Genomic DNA, 8,258 nt, shown 5'->3' with positions numbered 1-8,258 from the left:
AGCAGACCACACAGCTAGAAATCTAAGCTAAGCCAAAGAATAGCATAGACTGTCATTCATTGTTGCAACATATAGAAATATGCTACACTTACCCGGACCGAAGTTACAGGTCCTCCACGATGGTTATCTTCTTCAAAGAGAGCAAAAATAGATCTACTACTTTAATACGGTTGATCCAGAAGGATTAAACAAAGACATCGATTGGTCGGTCTTTTAAAGAAATTAGGGTGGTTTAAGAGCATAGAACTATGGGTAATGTAGTTTATTGGGTACAGAGGATCCGGATTTCCGGTTGCTGGAATGGATGGGATGTGTTTAAATTCAGCGTGAGTACGACTGTAGTGACCAACTAGGACGCTGAGGCGCCATTTTTGAATCTCTAGAGAGACCTGTAACTTCGGTCCGGGTAAGTGTAGCATATTTCTATATGTTGCAACAATGAATGACAGTCTATGCTATTCATTGGCTTAGCTTAGATTTCTAGCTGTGTGGTCTGCTTTGAGTGTGTCTTTTTAATTTTTGGTTTTTAACTTTTAGGATATAATGAATATGTTGGCCTGATTCGAGATATTAAGTTTCCCCTGAAGAAGACTGATATTTCAGTCGAAACATGTTGGGATGTTGAAATTGAACAGCAAAGCATTGTAGCTGCTCGATGAAAATTTATGGCTAAGTATTCCAATTTGTGATGAACTTGACTTTTAAAGAACGTTTCTGTTCAGTTAAAGTTTATAATTTGAGAAATATAGTAATAGGTTTATAAGATGGGTTATTGAATAAAGGTATTTGGTGGGTGGACAAATGACAGTAAATGATTATACTATACCAAGCTCTGTAAGCTGATAACGGCCTGCGACCCATTGCGCGGTGAGAGGCTGCAGATTACAACACTAGAGCAACAATCTTTATGATATTGTCATTTGCCGGGAAATTAATTGTTGGATAACAAGTTCACTGAGAGTCGTTGCTTAGATTTGGTGAGTGAGTTGAATCTCCTCTCTCCTTGGTTTGTGATTAATTCAGGAGAGGCAGTTGCTTCATAATAATTGATTATTAAACATCCACATACTTTAATTATGCCAATGCTATTAAAGGCGCACCATGGCATTGTTCTGGAGGAGCATATTCTTCACCACTGGAGCTGTCATCCGTGCTGCTCTCTGAAAACAGAAATAGAAAAATTGTCACAGCCGCGCATGCAACAATCAAGAATGGTACAAATGTTAAATGTCTTCTTGGCATTTGTAAAGAAGACCTTGACGCTTACAGGTCAACCATGAGATTTGCTAACAGCATGTACCTTCCGCTCTGCGGTGCGCCAGCAGGGCCCTCAGGTAATCCGGCTCCTCTCTCCGGATCCGCCTTGCCCGCTTCTTCAATGCCTCAACCTGGCGGTAATACAATAGAAATAGGAAACACAAGTTGAACTAAACGTTTACTTTGCTTTTGAGGCAAAAAAAAATTCAAAACAAGTCTAACAAGTGAAGTGTCTGTTTTCCTTTTGTCATCCACAGCAATACAAAACAACTACCAAAATACTTCAAACAAGTCAAGTACCAGTTGTCCTATTGTCGCGCACAGCAATACAAAACAACCACTCAAATAAATGTAATTTCCTTGGTTCAAACAAGTCAAGTGTCAGTTTTCCTCTTGTCACACACAATACAAAACAACCCCCCAAATATATGTTATTCTACTTGTTTTTTTTCATGCATGTTAGAAGATAACAAGAAACAGAGGCCTACGAACTTACCTCCCTCGGGTACGAAGCCTGGGCGTTGAATTGGGCCCTGAGCGCCCGTCAGGCCTCGTCGGCCCTGTCCTGGTCCCGCGGGCGCCCAGGGCTGAAGTACAGGTGCCGTTCCTGCTGGACGATGAGGGAGGCCAGCAGCCTCACATCACCCGCTGCAAAATTCGGAAGTCTTCCTCTGGGCATCTTCCAAAGCATTAACATAATGGCCGTCTGGGCGTGGCATTACATGTGCCTCTCATGTGGGTCTTTGTCTAATGCCTTATTAAGTGGAAAAGTAGTGGCGCGGCCCCACTGGCAACACTGCTGATTCTGACAGGGCTGCACTGCCTTTCCACTTATTAAGGCCGCGCTTACCACACCGATAATTTTGGCAGGCCCATGCTCCTGAGGAGGATGTGCGCACCCTGCTGGAAGTAGTCCAATGCCGCGAGGCCGGAAGTGATTCCCTTGGTCACGAGAGCTGAAGGAGATTGTGCTGCCTGTTACGTCAAGGAGGAAGTGAGTGAGAGAGTATGTGAGCATGTGTGTTGGAGAGAGAAAGCATGTGCGTATGTGTGTGGGAGAATGAGAGCATGTGTTCTCGTGTATGGTACAGTGACAGCATACGTGGGACAGTGAGAGCACGTATGTGGGACAGAAAGAGAGCATGTGTGCTTGTGTGTGGGAAAGTGAGAAAGAGCATGTGGGCATGTGTGGGAGAGTGAGAGAGCGCATATGTGCCTGTGTGTAAGAGAGACAGCATGTATGTGGGGGAGTGACAGAGAACATGTGTGTATATGAGAGGTAGCATGTGTTACACGCCCCGCCTGTGGCTGTCCCGCATGTGGACCTGTTCACCTTCATGGTCCCACAGCAGCTCCCGGGACGACCTCCCTCGCGGTAGTTGCCAGTCCTACCGGACATCTTGGCCATGCCCATACACGCGCGTGCGGACTGCCCGAACTCATGTAGGGCCAAGAGCGGGTCCTAGCTCCGCGGCGTACCCTGATTGATCCCCCGATATAAGGAAGTTCCTGTCTTCACTTCCTTGTCTTGGCAATCGGGTCGGTTTGCTCTGAGATTGCCTCTGCGCTTGTACTTGTTCCTGCTTGTCCTAGTCTCGTTCCAGGATCCTTCTGTTCCATTTCCGTTCCTGACTCGTCCCTGCATCCTAGTTCCTGTTCCTGCTTGTTCCTGTGTTCGTCTATCCATCTATCCAGGTAGTACCCTCGGACTGTCTTACTGGTACTGACCTCAGCCTGTTCTTGACCTGCCTGCCTGCCACCTGCCTCAAAGACCACAGCCTGTTCCTGACCTGCCTGCCGCCTGCCTCAAAGACCACAGTCTGTTCCTGATCTGCCTGCTGCCTGCCTCAAAGACCACAGCCTGTTCCTGACCTGCCTGCCGCCTGCCTCAAAGACCACAGTCTGTTCCTGACCTGCCTGCCGCCTGCCTCAAAGACCACAGTCTGTTCCTGATCTGCCTGCTGCCTGCCTCAAAGACCACAGTCTGTTCCTGATCTGCCTGCCGCCTACCTCAAAGACCACAGTCTGTTCCTGATCTGCCTGCTGCCTGCCTCAAAGACCACAGCCTGTTCCTGACCTGCCTGCTGCCTGCCTCAAAGACCACAGCCTGTTCCTGACCTGCCTGCCTGCTGCCTGACTCAAAGACCACAGCCTGTTCCTGACCTGCCTGCCGCCTGCCTCAAAGACCACAGCCTGTTCCTGACCTGCCTGCCTGCTGCCTGACTCAAAGACCACAGCCTGTTCCTGATCTGCCTGCCGCCTGCCTCAAAGACCACAGCCTGTTCCTGACCTGCCTGCCGCCTGCCTCAAAGACCACAGTCTGTTCCTGATCTGCCTGCCGCCTGCCTCAAAGACCACAGTCTGTTCCTGATCTGCCTGTTGCCTGCCTCAAAGACCACAGCCTGTTCCTGACCTGCCTGCCGCCTGCCTCAAAGACCACAGTCTGTTCCTGATCTGCCTGCTGCCTGCCTCAAAGACCACAGCCTGTTCCTGACCTGCCTGCCGCCTGCCTCAAAGACCACAGCCTGTTCCTGACCTGCCTGCCTGCTGCCTGACTCAAAGACCACAGCCTGTTCCTGACCTGCCTGCCACCTGTATCAAAGACCACAGCCTGCCTCTGACCTCGTTTGACCTCCAGTACCTGACCCCTGCTTTGCTTGACCATTCTCTGACTGACCTCTGGACATTGACCTTGCGCCTGCCTGACCTCGTCTCCAGATTCCTCACCTTGTCATCACCAACTCTGTTCTGGTTCTCCCTGCTCCAACCAGTTGCCATCCTTGAACCCGATCGCGCTCCCCGTCTCTGTGGGCACGCCGGACTTTCACTCTCCTAGGAGACCCTGCGAGGCCCACCTAAGTCCAAATGGACTCCTCCCTGGGGGACCTCAGGCTTCCAGTGGTGAAGCTCTTCATTGCCTCTGACTCCTCCGGTGCTCCGCCCCCTGGGGTCAGCTACCTCCTGTTCCCTTTCAGGAGGCGTTCCATCTCTGCCCCAGGACAAGGGTCCACCCCCGAGCGCAACAGCATGTGTGTACACAACTACTCCAGTTACTCTCTGCCTGCTAATCCATTACAATTTCAGGGCATCTGGAAATCAAAAGTTCCAAGGAATGAATGGGGAATTTTTAAAATCCTTATTTTAATTGTTGGGTGTTATTTGATGTGTCTGTTTTGAAATATCTTATTGAAAGATTTGTGTATGAGTTTTTAATTATTGAATGTTATTCTATTAATTAATTGTTTTAATTATTCTTTTTATTGATATGGTTTTACTAATTTTGTTTTATGAGGAATGGTAATGTTTCTGTTTTTTACATTGTTGCAGTGCATACAGAATTTGGCTTGTTGCAGTTTCCAGTTCAGTTTTTGTCTGTACATTTCTATTTATACTGTATGGTCTCTTTATTCTGTATTTGAGGATCTATCTGTGTTTTGATGTGTGACTGAAATTTGTTATTCCATTAGTGTGTAGTTTTCATGTAGGGATCTATTGTTGTAGGTCCCGGTCACAGCAGACCACGGCCAGCCCCCCCCTACCTGCCCGCTGCGAGCCGGCATGCCTCCCAGTTGACGCATGCTCCTTGCTATGGGGCCGACCGCCTGCGGCCTCCCACGCGGCTCAAACGCCGCCATCCTGCTCTCTGTGGAGCTCTCTCTAGGCGGGTGCGCGGGAGGCTCCGCCTCTTCAAGGGGCCGCGGCGGAAAACTTCGGCCCGGCCCCGACTGATGATGTCAGGACTGAGGGGTATTTAAACCCTGCCTCAGTCCTCAATTCTTCGCCTTAGCAACAGATCATCTCCTCAGAGTGCTAGTTGCTGCATTCCTTCGCTTCCTGATCCAGTTCTGATTCCAGTTCCTGTCCGTGCTCCTTCCTTCATACTCCAGTTCCTGAGTTCCTCTTCAGCTTGATCTCCTGGAACCGACCCGTGGCTTGCTCCTCGTCTTCGCTTGTCTGCTGCCTGTCTCGACCCCTGGCCTGGTTTCCTCGTCTCTGCCCGCCTGCCCTGGATTCTCGGATCGGACTCTCGTTCTGCTTCTCTGCTGCCTGCCCAGACCCGGACTCCTGACCTTGTCTTCATCTCTCTGCTTCTGCTTCGCCGAGGCAACCTGCACCTAAGTCCTGCCAGTCCCGGTACCCAAGGGCTCAACCTGCGGGGAACAAGTGCTGGTATAGGTGAAGCTCTAGCTGGGTTGACCTCTCTTTCACCACCTACCGGTGATGGGAACCACTGAGGGCCTACCCTCTGTGGTGGCACTTACACCCATCCACAAGGGTCCACAACATAATAACATCTATATTTTTTTGTTTTCCTACTAGGGGGTGTATTGCTATTTTAGGCCTGGTGTAATATTTGTATTAACTTTCATAGGCAGGGTTGTTGCTGTTTGAGAGCTGGCAGTTAGTGCTATTTTTATATAGAAAACTTTTCTCGTGGCTCTCTGTGGGTCATGCCCATGCCCAAGATGCATTACAGTAGGCCTGATACCATATAGATTCCAAACAACTTTTGCTTCTTTGCAGGGTTTTCTGGCTGGCAACTCAGCAGTGTATGTAAATATAATATACATATTGTAAGTGATATTTTTACCTCAGAAGATTGTGCTTTGAATGTTTTCATGTAAAATCTGTATTATAAATGCATAATTTTTAATTGTGTGTGAGGCAGTTGTGATGGGGTGGAGGGTGCAAGGCTATAAAGTTTTCCCTTGCACTGGCCATGGGCATTGCTGTATAAACATTTAACAGAATCTCCCAACTGGTGGTGTCATGTACTGTGTAAAGGGGGAGGGTGCAAATTTTCACTTGGCCACAGGCGCCAAATTTCCTAGCTAGAGCTCTGGCTTTTTATGGTTGCTTTCAATAATTTCCCTTGCACTATACTGGACACTGTTTTACCTCAGGATGTCCTTTTTCATGTAAAACCTGTTATTATAAATGAATAATTTTAAACTGTGTATGGGGCAGGGGGGGGGGGGGCAGGATTGTAAGATTTACCTAGGGCACCAATCACCTTTGCACCGGCCTTGAGCAACGATGAAGACAGCAGCGGCTTGGTCGAGGAGGCTGAGACCATGAACAGCTCACTGTATTATGCAAGCCGCTTTCAACACATTCATACACGTCCGATCGCTCCTCTTCTCTCTCTCTCTCTCTCGCCGGATAGAGACCCAATGCCTGCACACACGACTCGCCCAACCCACTCCTTCCTCTATCCCACAATCCCTCGTATTATTAGGACTGTCCATTCTCTTCTTACTCTCAGCCTTTCGCGTCTTGACATTGCCATGGGAAACAGACGGGTTTTTGCCTCCCCCCTCCCCTCCTCTTTCCGGGGCCCCTTTCCCTTTCTTTTCCTTCACCGCTCATCAGAACGCTCAGCTCTGTTCATTTCCCTTATTAGTGCGTGGGGCGTTCGCATTGGCTTGCACTCGGGTTTGGATTGGTCGGCAGAGTCGGGCGGTGCTGAGGAAAGTGGAGGCGGGGCGAGGATCGCGGCATCAGATGTAGAGCTGGAGAAGGGGGGAGGGGACGTGAGCTGTCAGCCGGAGCTTGTGAGCAAAGCACGAAAACCTCGTTCCCTGCTGCCAGGTAAGGCTGCGGCCCGGGCTTCACTCGCCGCGAGAGAAGCTTCTTGCTGGGCAGCCGTGAATACTACCTTTCATGCGAGGCTTTGTTCTCGTTGCTGGCTACCGCCTCGGTTATTGTACTTCAGACTCCGCTGACGCCACCCTAGCTTTTCTGTTCATTCTGGGGGTTCTCTCCTTCCTGAGGAGCTGTTAATATGATCCCAAGTTGTTAAATGTGGGATGTCTTGTTTGCAGGGCCCGATCTTTACAAAAATATTTGAAAAAAATAGCACGTTTTATTTTTAAAACATTTGTTTTAAAGTGAAGTTATTAAAACCTTGGATTTATTTTCAGATAGGTTTTGTTAAACCATCCTTTAATGATTTGTGCACAAAGTTTTTGCATTACTTTATGTATGTCTTTAAATAATATCAGTGTGTATATAAAATATTAATGAAGTATATGCTCAGTTGGAGAAAACAATATTAACAGTACTACCATTGATTTCTGTCATCCAAATGGAGTTCAACATGTCTTCCATACTTCTGGTGTCTGATAATGTTATTTTTTTTAATTAGCATTAGAAATTACAGTTGCATAAACTGGTGCAGAGGTGTAGAAAGCAAATTTCCCATAATCACTTGGGTGTCAGTGAGAGCAAAATCCATGAGCTCTTGCTTCACTTTTCTACTGCAGGACTGCACCTTTGTTAGCAATACTAATTACAACACTGAGTCTTGGAACGTGAAGAATCTCAAATGCTGTAGGCTAGGACTAGTGCTTTTAGCTAGGAAATAGAAAGTTGTTAGTGTAACTGTGGAGGAAGAGTCCATAAACCATAATTAAGGTGGACATGGGGAAATCCATGGCTTATCCCTGGGATAAGTGGCATTGAATCTATTTAATTTTGGGGATCCTACCAGGTACTTGTGACCTGCGATGAGAAGGGTGACCAAAAAGGTGGAAGGTCTTCATCGAATGACTTTTGAGGAGAGCTTGAAGAATCTAAATATGTACACCCTGGAGGAAAGGAGGAGCAGAGGTGATATGATACAGACTTTCAGATACTTGAAAGGTTTTAATGATCCAAAGACAACGACAAACCTTTTCCGTCGGGAAAAAAATCAACAGAACCAGGGGTCACGATTTGAAGCTCCAGGGAGGAAGACTCAGAACCAATGTTAGGAACTGGAGGCGCACCGGGCTAGTCCCGGGGGCGCCGAAAATAACGCGGGGTCGAGCAGGAGGAAAGGTGGCAGAAGGGAGGGGTGAAAGGGGGAGGGGGCAGGAGGTAGAACGGACCAATGGCAGCGCAGCAATTTGAATGGCTGCGCTGCTATTGGTCATCGGGGAAAAGAAGAGAGTAGGGCTAGCAGGGACCAGGCAGTTGGGAATCCGGCTGCCAAGCGAGCGGCTGAGTTTTGCTTGCTG

General features: G+C 48.2%; 1 long non-coding RNA gene across 1 annotated transcript; it reads right to left on the bottom strand.

The window, feature by feature from the left end:
- Nucleotides 1-1,060: 1,060 nt before the first annotated feature.
- LOC115093932 lies at nucleotides 1,061-6,700 on the bottom strand. The gene is made up of 3 exons (XR_003857439.1): nucleotides 6,256-6,700; nucleotides 1,301-1,388; nucleotides 1,061-1,160 (listed from the first exon to the last, which is right to left on the bottom strand). It is a non-coding gene; the product is annotated as an uncharacterized LOC115093932 (long non-coding RNA).
- Between the last annotated feature and the right edge of the window lie 1,558 nt (nucleotides 6,701-8,258).

Source organism: Rhinatrema bivittatum, chromosome 6 (genome assembly GCF_901001135.1).
Source record: "Rhinatrema bivittatum chromosome 6, aRhiBiv1.1, whole genome shotgun sequence".
Taxonomy (NCBI): Eukaryota; Metazoa; Chordata; class Amphibia; order Gymnophiona; family Rhinatrematidae; genus Rhinatrema; species Rhinatrema bivittatum.
The sequence above is the reverse complement of the archived record's forward strand: the minus strand, read 5'-3'. Positions and strand labels throughout refer to the sequence as shown.